This window comes from Rhinolophus ferrumequinum, chromosome 8 (genome assembly GCF_004115265.2).
Source record: "Rhinolophus ferrumequinum isolate MPI-CBG mRhiFer1 chromosome 8, mRhiFer1_v1.p, whole genome shotgun sequence".
Classification (NCBI taxonomy): domain Eukaryota; kingdom Metazoa; phylum Chordata; class Mammalia; order Chiroptera; family Rhinolophidae; genus Rhinolophus; species Rhinolophus ferrumequinum.
In genome coordinates, this window is record NC_046291.1 from 9,136,650 (window position 1) to 9,144,155 (window position 7,506).

Consider the following 7,506-nt stretch of genomic DNA (forward strand, 5'->3'; position numbering starts at 1 on the left):
CCATCTAACTATATTTGTTGAATAGACAGTTGGATATTTACGTGTAAGGCTCAGAGGAGAACTGCATTCAGAAGATACACATTTGGGAATCACCAGGATGTAAATGCTGTAAAAGTGCCTGTACTCACAGAGGGAGAGTGTAGATAAGAGAAGTACCATCTGAGTCCTAGGTCAAGCAGTGAAGGAAGAAGTATCAAAGGTGACATAACAGTGACTTTCACTTACTGAATGCTTCCTTTGCTTGTGATTTAGAAAAGTTTTGCCCATCCCAAACTAAGATATTTACCAGTATATCTCTCTAGTTCTTTTGTGTGGTTACTCATTTAATTCTTTAATGACTTTTATTTAAGATTTCTAACTTAATTTATTTTTCCAAATACATAACCAGTTGTTCAAAGATTCTTTATTAAATAATTCACCATTTTGTTACTCACTTAAAATGGCAACTTGAGGGGAGAGATCCAAAATGGCGGAATTGATAAACACTGTGCCTGTGTTCTTCCATGAACACATTAAAATTACAACTAAATTATAGAACAATTAACCTGGAGAACCATCTAAAGTCTAGCCAAACAGAAGTCCTATGACTAAAAATATGAAAAAGAAGCAACATTGAGACTGGTAGTAGGGGTGGAGATGCGGAACGAGCCCCACACCTGTGGGTGGTTGAGAATTAGGAGGGATATCTCAGCCACCTTGCTTTTCCCCAGAGAGCAAGGGACCTCAAACCCCCAAACCAGGCTCCCTAGCCCGGAGTACTGGTGCCAAGAAGAGGAGCCCCCACAACATCTGCTGGTGAAAAAAGTGGGGATTCCAACCATTGCAGGGGGGCCAGAGGCTGCAGGTAAACCAGAGGTCCCCTTAAACAGCCTGCGTACCAACTCGCTCGCTCGCAGGCACTCACCTTGGGCTCCAGCGGAGGGACGGTAACTCAGGGGGGCCTTGGAGACATACAGGGGCTGGGGCGCATGGGGAGCAGCAGACTCAGGTGTGTGGTTTCAGAAGGAGTGGACAGTTGTTATTTGCCTAGAGAGGGAGTCCACTTTCCATGCAGCCAGTAGGCAGCCCAGATCTTTCCTGTGTTGAGCTGGCTCCCTCTGGCCAAATCTGAATCTGATTGGCCTTGTGAGCTCCACTACTCCACCCTGCTAACTCAGGTGAGACCCCACCCCACCCAACTCACACACAGCTGGAGGCACTTTCTCTGTGAGCAGCCAGCCCTGCCCGCATTGCAAACTATCAGGATCCAGCAGGCCCCAGCTGGGCAGTGACTGGCCTTGGTGTGCTCTGAGACTTATACGGAATTGCTCTAGGCTGAGCATTGGCAGCAAACCAGAATTTACATTAACCTGGTGACCACAATTCTTCCCACTCTAGTGACTCCTTGAGACACTGCCTTAGCCAACTCACATACTTCATGAGGTGTTATCAATGGCTAACCCTCAAGGGAGCTGGCAGGTGACAGCAGGCCTCAGGGTGTCCTGGCTTTTTACGAAGCTACCCCAGGCCTGGTACTGGTAGCAGCCATACTCAGTTCACAGCATGGCCTCTCTCATGTACCTCCAGGTCCAGCACAGGCAGTGAACAGGCACAGATCACTTTGTAGCTCCTACCAAGTAGTTCCCAGACAGTCACAGGTAGTGGGTGACCTGGACTTGCATGAGAGCGCCTCGCAAGAGGCCCCAGAACTAACATACTTGGAGACTGTCTTCAGACCACAGAAGAACCACTCAATTAGCCCCACAAGAGGCACATAAAAAGGGTGGTCTCAACAGGCACCAGAGTCTGTTAGGGTGAATCCCACTCAGTGGGGTAAGTCTCCTGCACAGCAGCCTGTAAGCTGTGGACATGGCTGAACCCCATAACCAGACAGCCTGAGGATCAATCTCACCTACTAATGTGCCAAGAGCAATCAAGTCTCAACTATAACAGCAGGGCACACACAACTGACCAAAGGGACACTCCTGGAGCACCTGGCTCAGGTGATCAGGGAGACTGTGCCACTGAGCCCCACAGGACACCTACTACATAAAGCCACCTGGCCAAGCCTGGGAGACATGTATTACGTAGCAGATCTACCTAATACATAGAAACAAACACAAAGAGGCAGCCAAAATGAGGGAAGAAAGAAATGCTTCCCAAATGAAAGAAGAGGAGAAAACTCCAGGGGGGAAAAAAAAACTTAATGAAATGGAGGCAAGCAACCTACCAGAGTCAGAGTTCAAAACAATGGTTATAAGAATTGTTAAGGAACTTAGTGAGAACTTCAACAAAGAGACAGCCAGCATTAAAAAAAGACACAGAAGCCATAAAAAAGAATCAGTCAGAAGTGAAGAATATAATAACTGAAATGAAGAATGCACTAGATGGAATCACCAGCAGACTGGATGAATCAGAGGATTGAATCAGCAACTTGGAAGACAAGATAGCAGAAAACACCCAATCGGAACAGAAAAAAATAATCCATAAAAGTGAGGATAGTTTAAGAGACCTTTGGGACAACATCAAGCATAACAACATTTGCACCGTAGGGGTACCAGAGGAGAGAAGAGAAAGTAAAGGACTGAGAACCTATTTGAAGAAATAATGACTGAAAACTTTCCTAACCTCATGAAGGAAATAGACATACAAGTCCAGGAAACGCAGAGAGTCTCAAACAGGATGAACCCAAAGAGGCCACACCAAGACACATTATAATTAAAATGTCAAAATTTAAAGACAAAGAGAGAATCATAAAAGTAGCAAGAGAAAAGCAACTAGTAACTTATAAGGGAGCTCCCATAAGATTATCAGCTGATTTCTCAACAGAAATTTTGCAGGCCGGAAGCAACTGGCACAAAATATTCAATGTGATAAAAAGCAAGGGCCTACAAGCAAGACTACTCTACCCAGCAAAGCTATCATTTAGAGTCAAAAGACAGATAAAGAGCTTCCCAAACAAGAAAACGCTAAAGGAGTTCATCATCACCAAACCAATATTATGAGGAATGTTAGAGGGACTTCTTTAAGACGGAAAGAAAAAAAAATCAAAATTATGAATAATAAATGGCAATAGCTACAACTCTATCAATAATTACTTTCAATGTAAGTGGTTTAAATGCTCCATTCAAAAGACATAGAAGGGATAAATGGATAAGAAAACAAAACTCTCACATATGCTGCCTAGAAGAGACTCATTTCAGATTGAAAGATACATACAGACTGAAGTAAAGGGATGGAAAAAGATATTTCATGAAAATGGAAACAAAGAAACAAACAAAAAACTACTTATACCAGACAAAATAGACTTTAAAACAAAGGCTATAACAACTGAAATATCCATCAATAGATGACTGGATTAAGAAACTGTGGTACATTTATACAACGGAGTATTATGCAGCTATAAAGAAGAATGAAATCTTACCATTTGCAACCATATGGGTGGACCTAGAGAACATTATGCTAAGTGAAATAAGTCAGACAGAGAAAGACAAATACCATATGATCTCACTTATGGAATCTAAAGAAAAGAATAAATGAATGAACAAATCAGGAAAAAAAAAAAGGAAGGGACAATGGAGGCCCTAGTAATCCCACCTCAGGGTATTTATTTGAAGAAAACCAAAATGCTACTTCAAGGGGACATGTGCATCCATATGTTCATTGCAATATTGTTTACAATGACCAAGATGTGGAGGCAGCCTGAGTGTCTGTTGATGGAAGAATGGATGAAGAGGAGGTGGTACATATATACAGTGGAATAGTGCTTGGCCATGAAAGGGAAAGGGTTCTTGCCATCTGAGGTGGCATGGATGGACCTGGAGGGTGTGGTGCTGAGTGGAGTGTCAGACAGAGAAAGACAAACGCACTGTGATTTGGCTTAAATGTGGAATCTAAGAACAAAATTAACAAACAAAACAGAAACAAACTCATAGATTCAGAAAACATTTTGATGGTTCCCAGATAGGAGGAGTGTTGGGAGTGTGGGTGAAAAAAGGGGAAGGGATAAAGAAATAAAGTGGTTGTTACAAAGTTGTCATGGGGATGTAGGGTATAGCATAAGGAATATAATCAATAATATTGTAATAACTATATGTGGTGAAAGATAGTGTAGATTTGTTTGGGGTGGTAGATGGGAGGGAGTTGGGGGGCAGGGTGATAAAGGTGAAGGGATTAAGAAGTACAAATTGGTAGTTACAAAATAGTCATGGGGAAGTAAAGCACAGGGAATATAGTCAATGATATGGTAATAACTATGTGTAGTGCCAGGTGGGTACCAGACTAGTCCTGGGGATCACTTCTTAAATTATATAAATGTCTGACCACTATGCTGTACACCTGAAATTAATATAAAATGATATTGAATGTCAACTGTAATTGATAAATTTAAAAAGTGTGTGTGGGGGGAAGTGGAAAGAGAATAAAGGTCCAAATTTCCAGGTATAAAACAGAAAAGTCATGGGGATGTAACGTACAGCATGGGGAATGCATCAATAATATTGTGATAACGTAGCACGGGGTCAGGTGGTTGCTGGACTTATCATGGCGATCACTTCTTTAAGAATACAAATGTTGAATAATTATGATGTACCCCTGAAAGTAATATGATAGTGTATGTTAGCTATATTTTTAATAAAAATATTTAAAAAGAATAAAATGGCAACTTGATTATTTATACTTTGGCCTTTTTCTTCCGTTCCATTGGTCTGCTTATTCAAATACCAATAATATTTTATTTGTGGTAACATTTTAATACTTTTTATTATCCAATCATGCAAACACTCAGTCACTGGGATTTCACATAATGTCCTTGGTTAATTATCTCCATTTATTTTTCAAGTTAAATTTTCAGATCTTCTTGTAATTTGTCAAAAAGCCCTCTATTATATTTTTATGGTGTTAAATTACAGATACACGTTAACTTTGGAAAAGTTACACATTTGCAATATTTTTCTTCCCATAAGAAATCTGATTTATTTCTTCATCTATTCAAGTCTTTTTTAAAATGTCTCTCCAAAATGTTTTTTAGTCTGATTCACATAGGACCTCCACATTTAATTTTTACTCATTATTTGATTTCTGTTCTCAGGTTTTTGATGTTAATATCCTGGGATAAACAAAAGCAGATGTTCGCAAAACAATTTTGGGGAATAAAAAGAGAAAAGCTAAAGAGTTCTTTTCATTAGGACATTTTATAAAGTCTTAGAAGGTGAGGAAGCTCCCAGGCAAAGTATTAAGTCGGTACAAAAGTAATTGTGGTTTAAAAGGTTAAAAATAATTGCAAAAACAGCAATTACTTTTGCACCAGCCTAATAATTTTGTATAATTATAAAACATTACCGTGAAAAGAAAACTACGTTATAGATAATAGGACAGGCTTTTGCACAGATTCCCTAAAATACTCTTCAGGAAATGTCCCAACAGCTATGTAGCCAGGGTGACATATTTTCCCTCACTCAAAGCTGGATTCCTCCCAAGCAAACTGAGCATACTTATGTGTGTTGCTGTGAAGCATAGTAATGTATGCGAAGCAAATTTTATGGGACCTAGCACAGTGCAAGTGCTCAAGAAAGGTTACTTCTTACCATGTAAAAGCTTCTCTGGTGCATAACTAGGGAAAAGAGCTAGAATGTTGGAAAACGTGAATTTTCTTTAGTAGTAAACTTTTCTCCTTTTCTTCAATTTTACATCTTCAAACAACTACATTTTAAGGCATGTCTCTTAAAAATAGTATCTTCCTATTGTGTTAGTTTCACGTAGCTGCTGTAACAAACTACCACAAACTTGGTGGCTGAAAAGCAAACAGCATTAAAATCAGCATCCTGGCCCCAATTAAGGTCTCAGAAGAGCTGTGCTCCCTCTGGAAGTTGGAGGGGAGAATTTTTGTTCCTTGCTTCTTCCTGGTTCTGGTGGCTGCTGACATTCCTTAGTTTGTGGTCACATCACTCTAATCATCAAGCCCAGCATCTTCAAATCTCTCACTGTTCATCTTCATATTCCCTCTGTATGTGTGATGAAATTTCCCTCTGGCTTCTTCTTATAAGGATATATATATCTATATGTTTGAATTTAGGGCCCATCTGGACAATCAAGGACAATCTCCCAGTGTCAAGATCCTCAACTTGATCCCATCTGCCAAGTTTTGGCCCTATTAGGTAACATTCCTGAAATGAAGAGTTTGTATTTTTATGGGGAGGGGCCATTATTCAACCAACACAATCAAGTTCTGCTAAAGTAACTGAAAATGATACAGAAATGCTATGATCAATTTAAAATTGAAATTGGAAAATTAATTGTCTAGAAGAGAAAGAACTTATTTCAAAGGTTATATGTTTTCACCATTTTGAACAAGCCCTTCTAAAGTTTAAGGAAATCATCGGAACAACTTTGTTGTTCCGGTTATTTCTTGAGGGAGTGGGGATAGGGTGGGAATCTTGAAGGTGCTAGGGCAGATGGGTTCTGTGCTCAAAGAAAATCAAAACTTTATACCACAGGAGTCAATGTTTTTAAAAAATATATTTTTCAGTTTCAGAGGCTCTGGAACGAACTATTCAGAACCTTTGAAAACAACATAGTAAAGTTAGCAGAAGGGAGACACAGTGTGAGGGGGACCGACGCCCAAGGTTCACACCCAGATTTATGATTATTCTGCCACCTGAAGCAGAGAACTTAGTGGGAGGTGTAGAAAAATGCTTCTTCCTGGTTTCCTTTGTGATAATGGAAATAGCAGAACAGCCTAGCTTAAATGCTATTAAATCACTTCTGGAAACCTGGGCTCATGAAGGGAGGCCCCTGCAGGGGGAGAGGTGAGTTACCAAACAGGGTTTGTGTTTATTACTTGCTCACTGACAGACGTTCCTGTGGATAATCCAAGAAAAGAGAGGGCTCCCATGGCTGTTGGAGGGGAAGTGACCAGGTCCTTAAAAGAGAGAGGCAGAGAGAGAAGTCAACACAGATTTTTATATTTTTCCCAAGAGAGTGGTAAATCACCATCGTCATCAGACAATGGCCCACTTGTGCACAACACAGTTGGCTATGGAGTTGGGTGAATGGGGGCGGGGAGGGGTCCGTGCCTCTGAAAGCAGCAGTGAGAGACTGGCCCAGTCTCATCTCTCAGGTGAAGAGGACTTCTGTAGGGGAATGCTGAGTGTCCAGGGACAGAAGGACATAGGACGCCCAGCACTGCTGACAACTATGCATGTAGCACAATGAACATCAGCACGGACATGAGGAAGCCTCCTACCACTTTCCACATCTCGGGGTTCGCATCCACCGTTAGGGAAAGGAAGGGATCTCCCCACGACAATCGTGATTGGGACTGAAGAGTTGCCTATACCTCGTGAGGGAGTTTAGAAGAGGTTTTAATTGTATTAGAAAAACAAAACAAATCAAACAATGTGATGCGTTTTTTTGTTTGTTTTGTTTTGTTTTTGTTTGTTTGTTTATTTTTTGAGCTTCAGTGTTCTGTCTGAAGCTCGTACGAACTATATAGGCCTATGACACAAGTTACAAAAGTGGGACCAAGAA